We start from the raw sequence: 16,020 nt of genomic DNA on the forward strand, positions 1-16,020 counted from the left end.
ATAAATTATTTGACAAGTTATGAATGGTACCTTGATAAATTATTTGACAAGTTATGAATGGTACCTTGATAAATTATTTGACAAGTTATGAATGGTACCTTGATAAATTATTTGACAAGTTATGAATTGTAACTTAATAATTATAAAACAAGTTATGAATGGTACCTTGATAATGCTCGGTACCATGTACGCTATGACCATACAACATTCTGTAACAAACTAAAAGAAAACAAGCTCTGGGATTCTTGTTGCAGCATGCAGTAAATCGACGCACGTGCAGTAGTGCCCTTATTGGTGAGTGTGTGCAGGGGTCCGCCACTTACAAGTCAAACATTCATTCAAATTGAATCGTTGAAACAAGGGACGCTACTGAAAAGAAAAAAACAACTGAATTGTTAAAGGGGAGCAACTGCATCAACCACTTGTATCGCGGTTGTGGACAATCGACTTACACATTCAGTTTTGAACTAAAAGTGATTTTTATTTGTAAAGGGATACAACTTATAAAAATACCCAAAAAATAAGTACTCATAGTGGACAATTACGAGGAAAGGTTACAGTTCCTTAATAATTCTCTTCTTCAGCTGTTTCAAGTTGTTTAAACACTGAATTCAAAGTTTAATGGACACGCATAGTTAATTTTATGCTAATTACATAATTACATGAGGTCAAGGAAGCAGATTTCACGGAGAGGCCACACGTCACGTGATGTCCTATTAGCGAATGTTCTAATTACCGAACCGTAAACAAAAGTTGCCACAAAAACACATTCCGAAACACAACAGTCAAGTAAGGAATGATGACGCACGAACGGGTCTCGCACGCCTCTATTTGTGTGGTGAAAATAAGCTCTGATTGTGGGTTGCCACATCCACACCCTCGGCAGGCCACAGCCACACGATGGCGTGGCCGGGTCAGATCTGGAAATAAATACCGGGGACGTTTGACGACAGTGGGGCAGAAATAGATCGGTATTAAAGGAAAGAGAAATCGTAAGCACTGGGATAGAGCTTTGTACGGGAAAATAATATTTTGCTGGATAAACATGTTTACATGGTGGCCGTACAAATATGTTGACATTGTGGCCGTACAAATATGTTTACATTGTGGTGTTAAGGACACGTTTACTGAGAGAGATTTCGACATCTACACCTACTTGTGGAAAGTTGGATTCGTAAAGAAAAACAATCGTTTTAGTCTCAGCAAATGAGCTATGGCAACCTCGTCAGTGCAATGTCCGTTCTCGGCTTGTTCATAATATTTATAATTTTTTTTTTAAAGCCTGGACGTGACGTCAATATTGAGAGTAAAGGAGGCAGGTGACGTCATACAAACCATGTACGGTTTTAAAAAATGCATGACGTTAGTGATATTAAATTAATTTTTAATTACTTTGAAGAATGAATTGCATTGTATTACAATGTGATTAGCACAGCTTCAAGTTTGTGGAATATCTTTTTTGCCAACAGACTATGGACGTGTTAGGCGAAACGCCATTGCGCAATCCTAAGAAGTAGGAAAATTATACTTTTTTTTTTTTTTACAAAACTGCAAGCCGCCATATTTTTTTTTGTTTTATGCATGGGCATATTTTAAGGCAGCTCACAAACTCCACTGCGCACATGTCACTGCGCATCCAGATCAGTGCACGACACAATTATCCTCCCTCACCCCCCCCCCCCCCCCACCTCATATCTCATGCATTTCATCGAATCTTCAAACCCTCGCGGCCTAAAGCAAGAAGAAAACAACCACCTCACAGCCTACCCGCTAATCACCAACATTACCCGTCTGCCTACCAGTCTGTTTGTCAGTCAGCACCGCAGTTCAATGCCGCAGTAGTTTGGGTGGATCCATGCTTCCAGACGCCCGGAGCGGCGACAACTGTCGGTACCAACAGTCATGTAAGACGCCATTGATCACTGCATGCCTCATCTTGTGAGGGGAGGGGGGGGGGGGTAATCGTCAAACCGTTGTCTTCGATTTGTTGAGCATGCGCCGTGAAACGATTGTCACGTGCTGGTGGATTGTGGGAACAAGTCAACACGGGAATCGATACGTTTCTAGGCACATCTTCATCGCCGTCGGGACACGTGTCTTACCTGTCTCACCTGTCTTACCTGTCTCACCTGTGTCACCACCTGTCTCACCACAGGTCTCACCTGTCTACCTGTGTCACCACCTGTCTTACTTGTGTCATCACCTTTCTTACCTGTGTCACCGCCTGTGTCACCACCTGTCTTACCGGTGTCACCACATGTCTTACCCGTTTCACCACCTGTGTCACCACCTGTGTCACCACCTGTCTCACCACCTGTGTCACCACCTGTCTCCATGTCCACTCGTCTCACCAGTTTCACCTCTCTCACTTGTCTCACCTTGTCCACCTGACTCACCAGTTTCACCTGGCTCGTCTGGTTCACGATTCTCAGCAGTCCACAAGAGACGCCACCACAACGGTTACAACCCCCCCCCCCGCCGATGTTCAGAAGATTTCAACAAGAAGCGTAAGTCGGTGCAGCGACAGAAAGGCATCTCTTGGTGTCTCAAAACTTGGGACAATCCTAGATAATGTTCAGGACAGTAAAAACTGCGAAAACACTCGGAAAAATCTGGTAAACGAAAAAAAAAAAAAAAACAACTAAAAAATTTGAAGGAAATAGAAGAATTCATAACTCTGTAAAACCTCTGTAAAACTCGACAAAACCAGTGAAAAATGATTTTAAAAACTAATTACAATTTGAGAAAATCTGGTAATGCTTATGAAAAATTGTGAAAACATGAAAACATTCCAAGAATTCAAACTCTTTGTAGTTGAACACAATTGAACATTATGCCATGTTGGTGGTGTGTGTGTATTTATATGGTGTTTATTATGTGTAGTGTGACTAGTATGTGGAGCTGTGGGTATTTGAGTGATGGTTGTATGTCTATTACGTGCCCCAAGATGTGGGTATTTGAGTGATGGTTGTATGTCTATTACGTGCCCCAAGATGTGGGTATTTGAGTGATGGTTGTATGTCTATTACGTGCCCCAAGATGTGGGTATTTGAGTGATGGTTGTATGTCTATTACGTGCCCCAAGATGTGGGTATTTGAGTGATGGTTGTATGTCTATTACGTGCCCCAAGATGTGGGTATTTGAGTGATGGTTGTATGTCTATTACGTATTTGAGTTTATGGTTATATGTCTATTATGTGCCCCAGATGTTGGTATTTGAGTGATGGGTATATGTCTATTTGAGTGATGTTTATATGTCTATCACGTTCCCAAGATGTGGGTATTTGAGTGATGTTTATATGTCTATTACGTGCTCCGTATGTGGGTTTTTGACTTCCAGCAAACGGAATAAAGGATGCGGCTCTTGTCTTTTTAATAACTTTATGTACTTGTTTTACTGTGACCTACAAAAGCACTGTACATTAATTATACTAGAAGACGATTTTTTTCATGAATCGATTGATACTCGTGAAGTGTTTTTAAATGTATTTATAGATTGTATACATTTTGTTGGTGAGTAAATCATCGGTCAGTATGTACGTCTCCACTGGTCAGTTTGCGTGGTGTGCTTATTTAAGTGTGGTGTGAGGTGTGCTTATTTAAGTGTGGTGTGGTTTTAAATAATTTGGTTTATTCTAGTGTTCTGCTTTTACTATTTCAGTAGTGCTTTTGTTTACTTTTAGGTTACGATATATATATATATATATATATATATATATATATATATATATATATATATATATATATATATATATATATATATATATATATATATATATATATATATACTATAAAATCCTGCTAAGGGAGAAAATCCAGAATTTTAAATTAAAAACTGTAGAAAATTTATTCTCCCCTAGATTTTTTTTTTTACTTTTAACTTATTGGTAAATTGTAAAACGAAATATTTTAATCTAAAAGTTTAACAGGCCTGAATGAGATGAACCACAAAAATTTACGTGTTCTTTGTCACACTTTACTGTGTGCTATGTCACACACTACTGTGTGCTATGTCACACACTACTGTGTGCTATGTCACACTTTACTGTGTGCTGTGTCACACTTTACTGTGTGCTATGTCACACTTTACTGTGTGCTATGTCACACATTACTGTGTGCTATGTCACACTTTACTGTGTGCTAAGTCCTGTGTGTTTGTTTAAACTGAACAGAGTGAGACTACTTGAAGCTTAAACCCACCTCATCTTTTGACTCAATCAGTGTTTTTTGTAAATCCATTCAATGCACGTAACATTATAACTTAATACTATCACGGTCAACGATTGTAAAAAAAAAACAACAACACCAAATTAATTTCCATCTTTTATTTTTAACTTCACTGTAAATATTACATATCACCGAGTCATAGAGACTCAATCGTCAACACTGTATGATTTTCGTATCTCGAATTTTTATCTATTTATCTCTCAATTTTCTGTAAATTCCTACTTTTTACTTGTATTGGCTCTGTGTTCTGTCTCTGCTCTCTTTCTAATTCTTATCTATTATCTTTGAACTGTCAAACGTCACTCCTTATTTTTAAAAATAAATCTCATCAGTTTTTAAACGCTGTCAATTTTTCCCCAACTAATTGCCATGTGTTTTTTTAAATATTATTTTTTTTTATTTAATTCTTCTCTGATGTTTTTAATTGTCATCCATTAAAAAAAAATAATCATCAAGTTTTTAATTGACCTTAATTTTTTAAATGTCACCCTGACCGTTAACCCTGCGGTCCTGATCAAGCAACAGAACTGTGATGTAAGCGCTACATTTCATGATGGTTGTTTTGTTTTAGCGCTAGCGTTACACACTTTAGCGTTAAAAATTTTAACGGTACAAATTTTAACGTTACAAACTTTAATTGTATCAACGTTAGAGTTACAAACTTTAGCGTTCAAATTTTAACGATACAAATTTTAACGGTATAATCGTTAGAGTTGCAAACTTTAACGTTACAATATTTGATGTTACATACTTTACCACTACAAACTTAAGCAATACAAACCTAAGTATTACAAACTTTAGCGTAACAAAAATAGTGCTACAAACTACACTACTACATAGATAGAAATAAATCTTTAGCTTTGGCTGCTAGAAGAAACAACCATTACTATTCTATCGGTAGCTTCAACATTGCTACAAATTCGCATAACTGCAAACTTTTGAGTCACATTAGAGACACTGACACTACTTTTAGTAACGCGTTACATAGGTTACACTCCATAGAAATGAACAATATGACACATTTAATTTAATTAAATGACAAATGTGTATAATTTATAATTTGCATGAGCGTGTTAACCATTTCTCTTCGTGATATTAAATGTGATATGTGTTTCGTGTAATTATGGGCCTGTGTGTAATTCCCGCTTGCTAGCTTGTATTAATGACACGTGTGTTATTCAATTGTTTTGGTGATTCTGAAGACAATGTGTGTTATACGTGTGATTTTAGTGATATTACCATTACATGCTTACCATATACTTTTTTTGTAATCATATGTGATTTTAGAACACAAACGGAATTTAAACAACATTTAGCTATAGTAAAAAGAAGTTTTAGAAAATCCAGTAGATGCGATTATATAATGCTTATGCATATATGCATATATATATATATATATATATATATATATATATATATATATATATATATATATATATATATATATATATATATATATATATATATATATATATATATATATATATATATATATATATATATGTGTGTGTGTGTGTGCTTATGTTTCTGGATAGTACTTTCGCGCTATCGTTTCCATTATATATTGAACTTACCTGTGTGTTTGATATGCAAAAAAAAAAGATTTTTTAATAATTCACCATAGTATTTATATTATATTGATTCGTCAATTCATAATTGTTAGCTAACGTGAAATATTGCTAACTTCATCAATCTTTTGACCATGTATAATTTCATAACGTCATGATCGTGTGTTCCTACTTCATTAAGATTTACCCTGTTTTGAATACGGTTTTAAATATTATGTATGCAAATGATTTGTGTTTAATATTTTATTGTAACGGTACCAACAACCTTTATGTCTGATATGTTTATGACCAAAGTGTTTGCACATTGATGTAGATACCACAACTTTGTTCAGAGTTTCGCTCGACTGCGTGGTCTGTAGGCCTATGTTACTTAAAATTTGCGATAAGATAGAAAGAGATGCGTGCTAATACAAACGATATTTTTTTTTGACGCTCGCTAATGCATCAAAACTGGCTTTATGGGGTTTTTATAGCCGTTCCATTTAAAAGGTGATGATAGGTTTATTAGTCAGTTCCATAAAAAGAGTTATCATAGTTTTAAACAAGTTAATCATGAATTGTAACAAATGTAATTTATTCCAGCATAGACGTTCATAACAGTTGTTAACGTCAATATAGACTTTCATAACTGTTTTATAGTCAGGTCGAAATGGAGACATTCCTTGCTGATTTATATCTAGACCAGATAATCAAACATTTCCAGCAAATCATTGCTACTCATCGAGCTTAAAGATCAGTCCGTTGATCGTAGATTCCATAACCAGCTCACAAAAAAATAACCAAACTTAACACATTTACAAATGAACGGTAAATACCAGCTCCAATGCAAGCTATTTTAAAAAAAAGTTGTTTGTCATTATGTGTACATGTGTGTGTGTGTGAGCTTTTCTTTCGCTTCATTATTGCATAACGTTTCAGAACGTATTAGACTATCTTAAATATATTTTAAACAACCCTCTAGGTAGTGTGTCACTCATCGATACATGTACTAAGACTACGTCAGTGAGGTTGAATAATGTGTGTGAGAGATAGTGAGAGAGAAAGAAAGAGAGAGAGAAAGGGAATGAGGGAAAGAGGTGGATTTTAAAAAAAAACGGAAATAAGAAGCTTCGAAACCTGAGACAAAATTGTGTAGTGGAGGTTTGAGAACTAAGGTTTTAGACACATCAGGTGTACAGGAAAAGTAAAGCACATTTAGACGGATTTGTGTCCCTACTTTTAGATCGCCAAGTACACATTTTTAGTAAAGATAAACATTTAAATAGGACACTCCAAAACTTAAGTTGTCATGAATTGGGCTTTGATTTAGCATTTTGTAACTTTCCACTTTCCGTTGGGCATAGGTCGCATCCTGTTGTTTTAAAACTTTTTTTTCGGCGTATCTGTTACACGTCATTGTTCGATAGCTGAATGTGCGTGTCCTGCCCATGTTTCACGTCATTGTTCGATAGTCGAATGTGCGTGTTCTGCCCATGTTTCACGTCATTGTTCGATAGTCGAATGTGCGTGTCCTGCCCATGTTTCACGTCATTGTTCGATAGTCGAATGTGCGTGTTCTGCCCATGTTTCACGTCATTGTTCGATAGTCGAATGTGCGTGTCCTGCCCATGTTTCACGTCATTGTTCGATAGTCGAATGTGCGTGTTCTGCCCATGTTTCACGTCATTGTTCGATAGTCGAATGTGCGTGTTCTGCCCATGTTTCACGTCATTGTTCGATAGTCGAATGTGCGTGCCCATGTTTCACGTCATTGTTCGATAGTCGAATGTGCGTGTTCTGCCCATGTTTCACGTCATATTATGTGCTTCTCATAGCACCTGTCCGTCCTTGTTGTTGTTTTAACCACTATCCCGGAGCCTTGTTGCCTTTCCTTGGAGCATCCCATCACACACATGTACGTCGTAACGTCTATGTTTACCTGCGGGACAATAGTCTATCAGACCGTTTTCCTATCTCTTTCACAGTTTGGAATTATGTATTCGGAGTTAGATTTAGAGTTATAATTTTGGTTACGATTACAATAGGATTAGAACTATTAATTATTGTGATGGTACTTTTTATTATTTTTTTTTACAGAACTATTGTTAGGATAAGGATTATACTAAGGATTATGTCTAGGGTTTATTACTCTGATAAAGATAAACAACAGCGGTATTAGCATTGGGCTTTTGGTTACTGTTAGGGTTTTTGTTATAGAGTCACGGTCTAAAGAGAGCACACACAGATGGCTGAGGATATGGATGTAATATTTGTTTTTTTTTAACGTTGTATATTCTGACTCGCTGTTGTCGTCCACATTCCTGCATCACATTCTGTAGATTGCGTTAAATGTCAACAATTTGACGTCAACACTTTGATGTCAACAAACTGATGTCAATAATTTAATGTCAAGAATTTGATATCAATAATGTGATGTCAAATGATTTGTCAATACTTTGATGTCCACAGTTCTTGTCAGTGCTTCAGCCTTTCAACCTTACGCCATTAGCCCCAGCACTTGACCTTCACCTTGACCTTCACCTTGACCTTCACCATCATCTGGAGCATCTCTCACCATGCAGAATACATTGCAACATGTTTTATTTTTTCTTATATCCCGTCACTTAAAACACAACTTTATTTTTTTTATAAATGTATTGTATTGTATCCATAAACCCCCATATCCAACGGTGTGTATATGTACATACATAAATAAATAAAAATCTACATACAATTATATTTGTACTGAGGTCGACTAAAAATTTAACCTGTTGTTAACTGACTATTGGTCCTTTCCCTGAAAGTTTTTAAATAAAGAATCTATGTTATTTAAAACCATGACGTGTTCGACAATTTATTCAGTGCAAGAGTTAGGACTTTGTTTTTCTTTTGTGTGTGTGTAAAAGTGTGAGAAGAATTTGATCGATATGATTTGTATGGCGAAGGGGAGATAACAATGAAGGGGAGATAACAATGAAAATATTCACGGAAATAGTAGACGAACTGTCCAAAAGGAAAAAAGGAAGATGAATTCGTGCGTTTATATAAATCAGACATATAAAACGATAATGTAGTCAGATATGCCAACTAGTCGTTTGATTACCCCAACTTGAGTCAGGTACTCATCTGGGCTGGGATAACTCAGGGACATCCTATAGGCCCTGTCTAGTCTCCTACCCGTTCAAGCCGCAGGAGTTATTTCCCCTGAACGATTTCAGCATTATTCATGGACACAGATCTAGGATCTGTCTAGACGGAAATGGAGGAAAGTTCCCACGTCTGACTGGAATTCCTGGCTCAAAAGGTACAACTATATATATATATATATATATATATATATATATATATATATATATATATATATATATATATATATATATATATATATATATATATATGTATGTATGTATGTATGTATATGTGTGTGTGTGTGTTTGTATGTGTGTGTGTCTTTTTTGAGAAGGAAAGGCTAGAATCCTGATCTTTTGGATAAATGATTGGATCTCAATAATAAAGCGGCAGTGATCTCCTCTAAACTTTTTCGTATATTCTTATATAACAGTAGAGGGATGGCACTTCTAGGACTATGACAAATAGAATCGCGAATTAAAAAGAATTGCGCACCAACTGAACGCCAACAGTAAGAGTATAGTTTCGCGGAAAATTAGTACTTTTTAAAGGAAATATTGAGAAATTGGAAATATTGTTGAGTACTACTTCCGGTCACCGGAATACACTTTAAATTTGATTTAAAACAGCGAATAAGATTATATACCTGTGTATGAAATTTCGTCTAGCTAACTGAAGTTATTTGGTATTTTAGTATTTCGAGAACACAGAAGTAAAATAAAATACCACTTCCGGATAACAGATGTCACTCAAAATTTGAAATTTCGTTTACGTAACTGAAACAGTTCTAAATTGATAGTGTTCGCACGGAAATGGAGTAAAGTACCGGATTACTGGTAATAGCCAATGCTTTTGTTATTACATCTATCTAATTTAAAAATACTTGAGTTATCGGTTTTTAAGAGACGCGTCACTTCCGGTTATAGAAAATCGTTCAAAGGGTGATATCATCATCATCATCATCATCATCATTCCTTTGTGGCCCCTGGGGTGCAAAGGGCTGCAACCACACATTTCCATCGGACTCGTTTTTGGGCTGCCCCCTTTATCTGTGCCCATGTGAGCCCAGCTGTCCTCGCCTCTTCTTCAACCGTTCTTCTCCATGTCTTCCTTGGCCGGCCCACCCTCACAAAGGGTGATAGAAAAAAACTACGAATTTGGTATTATACATATATGAAATTTGGTCAACATAATTGAAACTATACTGAAGTTATCGTGTTTATAGACATACACAGACAGACAGGATAAGAAAAGTATGTTTTTCCGACTCCGGAAGGTTGTAAAACGTCAAAATTTTTCAAAATCTTGATTTCAGGAAATCTACAATAAAATCAAAGTAATCACAAGGATTGTTTTTATAATTGATTTTTATATTTTAAAATATTTCATAGTTAAATGAAATTAGTTCACGCAATAATTTAACTAATTACCCAAGTAAATCTGGAGACGAATGGGCCTATGTGTGTCACCCCCCCCCCCCCCCCCCACCCATCCACACAAAAAGTAGCTGGCGTCCATCAAGCGACTGTGGGAGTGAATAAACAGGTTTGAACCCACACCCAAAGCCATAAGTTCACACATGACTTCGTGCTCCTATTCACCAACTCCAACTCCGAAAACACGCGGGGTAGAATAGACATCACACGAACTGTTTGCCATGAGAAGACTGAATCATCAGTGTAAATATTAGGTAGGAAGGTAGTGTAAACTTGATTACATGGCTCAAGGGGTCTCAATAAAGTAGCCTCAGTACCCCGTGGTTGTGACCTATGGAGGAGCTTGTTTAGGGGTGGAGGGTGAGGTTGTGTTATCAAATGGTAATTCTTTATTCTTTGAGTGATAAGAAATAGATAGCATACAAATATTTCTAATTTGTAATTTATTTGTAATTTTAATATTTGTAATTTAAAGTAGACAGTTTGCTATTGGTATTAACGAGTTGTAGTAGAATTGTCATCGGTTGTTTCCCATGAATATTTTAAATTAAATGGAATGTATAAATATATTCTGATATTCAATGAAAACAGTTCAACTATTTTTTGTACAATATGTTATTTAACTGCCTTTTGCATTCTTTTTTTTAGTTACATCTTTCATAACATTCATAAACGTATATTCCCTTGTCATTGTTTTTTTTTTAAAAACAGGCCGTCCAAGAGCTTTGGCATAACCTGTTCTACCTTGCATGAAAAGACCTTTTGTATCGGCTATATAAAAAAAAACCTGTTGCATATTGTAAAGTAAAGAAAGACCTGTCAAATGTGTAGCTTCGCATAAAAATATGCTGAAAGTGATGATAGACAACTTCAAATTAGGTGTTGAAAGTGCTAATGCACCATCTCCTATACGGGTTTTAAGGAAGTAAGGGTACACTACCTCAAGGAGACCCCCCCCCCCCGACCCCCAACTAAGGTGAAGACATACACTCTGACATAGACAAATATTGGACTCTCAGACATCTGAGAAAATACTTGACAAGCGCAGCACTCCGCAAGGAGAGGACAGACGCATGACGCTAGAATACAGCCACATGACGCGGTGTGTGGTACTAGAAGACAGCCACATGACGTGGTGAGTGGTTGAGGAGAGAAAAGCCGCATGACGCGGTGTGTGGTCGTGTAAAGTACAGCCGGATGACGCTGCGAATCTCAACAAGCCACTGAGCTGACTGACACGTCACCCCACAGGCACCAGACGGCAAACAATCCCCCAGGGGTCACCATGGCAGTCGGCCACCAAAACTCTGCTGAATCGGTACAGCGGTGGTAGATAAGCGTCATCACGCTTCGTCAGCTGATTTTTTAACCCCGCCCCCTCTGTCCCATTTCCTTATCATCGTCTTATATCATCACAAATAAAACCCCTTAAAACTCAGTCACCCCCACCCTCCCACGCCCCACCTTCCTTCTTACCCCGATTATAAAGTAACGTAACACTTATTCTATTTAAATACAAATTGGTTTTTAATTTTTTCTCATCTCACAATTACCTCCCCTGCTTCCGGTTCCCACACCTCCAGAGACCCACCCCCCTCACCCCTCACTCCTCACCCCTCACCAACGTTATAATGTAGATGACCACACACATTAACATACGAATAAATGCTTCATATAATTTTTAACAGAGAGCTGATGGGCCCATAACCATATCGCTGTATGGCTGGTCTCGTAGATATCGATACTCTAAACCAGGGGTCTCCAAACTTTTCAGCCCAAGGGCCGCATTAACTATCAAATATTAGTTCGGGGGCCAGAGTTTCTTCAAGACATCTCTTCGGGGTGGCAGCGTCCCCCCCCCCCACACCCCGAAGAACGTGTACCGCCCCCCCCCCCCTTAACGAAATATAATTTATATAGAAATATATACAAATTTCAAGTGTCCCCCCCCCCCCCCCTCGGAGGAAAAAGTCTGAAAGAAATACTTTCGGTGGCCAAAATCACACTCGAGGTCCAAGTTTGCTCTCAAATTGTTCTTCACGTATTTCAATCTGGAAAATATTTGTTCACACGTGTATGTTGTTCCAAAATTTGAAAGGTACTTGGATGCAAAAGTTTTAATATTAGGAAAGTCTTCCTTGTGCAAAAACTTATAAAAACCCACCCGCCTTTCTTTGAACGTGTCTCTAGTGACCTCCAGCTGCAGTTCACCTTTGCAACTGGCCACATTTTCTTCAAATGGGTTCTGAAACAGTCTCACTTTTTCTGCCTTTGAATCCAAGTCAAAAAACGCTACTGAAACTGCAGCTTGAAGTCTTTGATGATATCGAATGCAAATGACGTGGGGAACTCCGTGGTTGTTTCAGCCTAAAGACTTTGCACTTCTGAGAGTGCGTAAGTTGTTGGGTGTACGTCTTCCCAAAACATGACAAGTTTGGATCTGAAAGCCTTTAGGTGGATGTATAGATCAGAAACTAAATTTCCATCTCTTGTAGTTTTAGGTTCAGAAAATTTAAATGACTTTTTATGTTTGCAGCAGAGGCCAATTTCTATACCCACTCTTCATCAGACAGTAAGTACATCAGCGTGTGCCTTTACTTGTAAGGAAGTCACCTATTTCCTTTCTTAATTTAAAAAATCTGCTCAGAAAAATTTGCGATTCTGTGTTTGTATCTTTTAACTTGTCTTTGAACTATTTATATTCTCTCCGGTAACAGTGTCATACATTCTATGTAGGGAAGCAAGCTCTTGTGTTATGTTTATGTCTTCATCCACACATCTAATAAATATAAGCAGTTGAGATGTGGAACAGCTGTCCAGCGACTGATCCATTACAATTAAAAAATTGCTAAACTTGCTTGCAATTTCGCTATTTGAGTCACGATGTTTTCACCGATGTCTGCAACACGGCGGGCAATGGTATTTGCACCCAAAGCTACATTTTCAAATTGTTTTGAATTTTCTGGGCATAGTTTCTCAGCCACCTCTAACAAACATTTATTCCGTGGACAAAAAATCGCCGAGGGCCGGATGAGAGGACCTCGAGGGCCGCATCTTGCCCGCGGGCCTTAGTTTGGAGACCCCTGCTCTAAACGTTAGAGTTACGCTTTGTGCTAGGACCGGTACAATGGTTAAGATAAGCTCAATGTTTAAGATATAAAGCGGTTGGATTTGGTGCCGCTTGGAATGGTTGGCTCGGTTCTCGCTTGGTTGAAACTGCTGTCTTTAAAGTTAAGTTCCCTTTTCAAACCCGACGGTCTATAGGGCAAGTGAAGTAGAGTTCACTTGATTGTGACCTCGGCATATGAAGAGATAGTGTGGTCAGCACTATGCCCGCCCTTTGCTTTCCCTAACGTAAGTTAGGTACCCATCAGAGGTGGGTATGACCAGGGACTTGAACCCGGATTCGAACTCGAGACTTACAGGTTAGCAGGACCACTCCGTCCCCTGTCTCTACCAGTGTTTCTTCCAGACTTTTTTCTCCGGGGGGGGGGGGGGGGGGGCACTTTAAATTTTCGGGTGGGGGGGGGGCGGTAAACTTTCTTCGGGGGGGGGGCGGACACTGTTAAATATATATATATATATATATATATATATATATATATATATATATATATATATATATATATATATATATATATATATATATATATATATATATATATATATATATATATATATATATATATATGTATATATATATATATATGTATATATATATATATATATATATATATATATATATATATATATATATATATATATATATATATATATATATATATATATATATATATATATATATATATATATATATATATATATATATGTGTGTGTAAAGCATATATTTTCTATATAAATTATATAAATTTCATTTCGTTCGGGGGGGGGGGGGGGGGGCGGTAAAAGTTTTTCGGGGGGGGGGAAGGGGCTTGTCCCCCCCCCCCTCCCCTCCTAAGAGATGCCTGGAAGAAACTCTGGTCTCTACTGTCTCTACTGTCTTTACTCGGACTATATTCTGTACCTGAGTCTACCCTTGGTGTTGAAATACCACATTTTGTTCATATTGCTTTTTCTGGCTAAGATATATGGTGATCATAAGAATTCGATTTCATGGTTCGGTATTCCAAATTAAAGTATCGTTTCCTTCGGTATCGAATCAAAGAGTCGACAAGTACCACATTTAAAATAACGATTACTAAAGCACACAAGCAAAAGTATAGTATTAAACTTTTTATGTGATGGATCGTGATTCTCTGAAAGTTACGTAAATAGAAGAAAACAAATGAAAGGCTTTTCTTTTTATTCAACTCCTGCAAACTGCCGAAAGATAGTTTTGCTTTAGTGATTCGAAATGCGCATCATCGTGCGCAGGGGATCGGAACAGAAATTCCTGAGGGGGTCGACACGCCCCGGGTCACACTCGTGTTCAACGCCACGTGACCAACCAATGGTTGGGCGTGTTGGCTGGTAGAGTGTAACTACTGGTCATGGGTTCGAACCCAAAGGAAGCGGAAGCTGAAAAGGGTTACATCTGTTGTAGTGTAATAGTGCCCCCCCCCTCCACCCACCCTAACAGCACCCCCTCCCAAGCTGCGCCAGCATATACGTGTGTCCACTTTTGTGTCCAGTAGTTTCCCCTGTAGCCCTGATATGAATAGAGTCTGCCTGGATCACCAGCGGTTGTAATCTTAGCTCAATCTTAGCTCAATCTTAGCTCAATCTTAGCTCAATCTTAAATCAATCTTAGCTCAATCTTAGCTCAATCGTAGCTAATTGTAGCTCAAGCTTAGATCAATCTCAGCTAAATCTTAGTTCAATCTTAGCTCGATCTTAGCTCAATCTAAGATCGAACGTAGGTAAATCTTAGCTCAATTTTAGCTAAATCTTAGCTAAATCTTAGCTCAATCTTAGCTCTATCTTAGCTCAATCTTAGCTCAATAGTAGCTCAATCTTAGCTCAATCTTAGCTCAATCTTAGCTCAATTTTAGCTCGATCTTAGCTCAATCTTAGCTCGAACGTAGCTCAATCTTAGCTCAATCTTAGCTCAATCGTAGCTCAATCTTACCTCAATCTTAGTTCAATCGTAGCTCATTGTAGCTCAAGCTTAGATCAATCTCAGCTAAATCTTAGCTCAATTTTAGCTCAATCGTAGCTCGCTCTTAGCTCAATCGTAGCTCAATCTTAGCTTAATCTTAGCTCAATCTTAGCTTAATCTTAGCTCAATCTTAGCTCAATCGTAAAAAAATAAATAACATTGTCAAGTTGAGTTGGACTTACTCATTGCAATATAACGTCACATAGAGCGTTATGACCAGTAGAATATAGCAGCCTATAAGAACTTTACCTCTGATAAACTTTACCGCCCAAAGCAGCTTTCCTGTCTAATAAAACTTAAATGTTCAACAGAATTTTGTAACCACTAATAGAATGTTACCGTCCATTTGAACTTGTTTACACCTTAGGGATCATAATTGTGTTGCTACACAGTTTTGAATAATTTACCCTGTCTCCATAAAGATTTGCCACATCCTACATAGTTAAGACACGCCCCAAAAAATATTGACACGCCCAACACGACAGCATTGACTACCATGATTCTACTACTATTGGCAGAATCTTAACACGCCCAGCAGTAGGCCTACATGACCACACCTAATATGATTTGGCGACCTCAACT

This window comes from Physella acuta, unplaced genomic scaffold, assembly GCF_028476545.2.
Source record: "Physella acuta isolate Inbredline_101_S28 unplaced genomic scaffold, ASM2847654v3 ptg001234l, whole genome shotgun sequence".
Classification (NCBI taxonomy): domain Eukaryota; kingdom Metazoa; phylum Mollusca; class Gastropoda; family Physidae; genus Physella; species Physella acuta.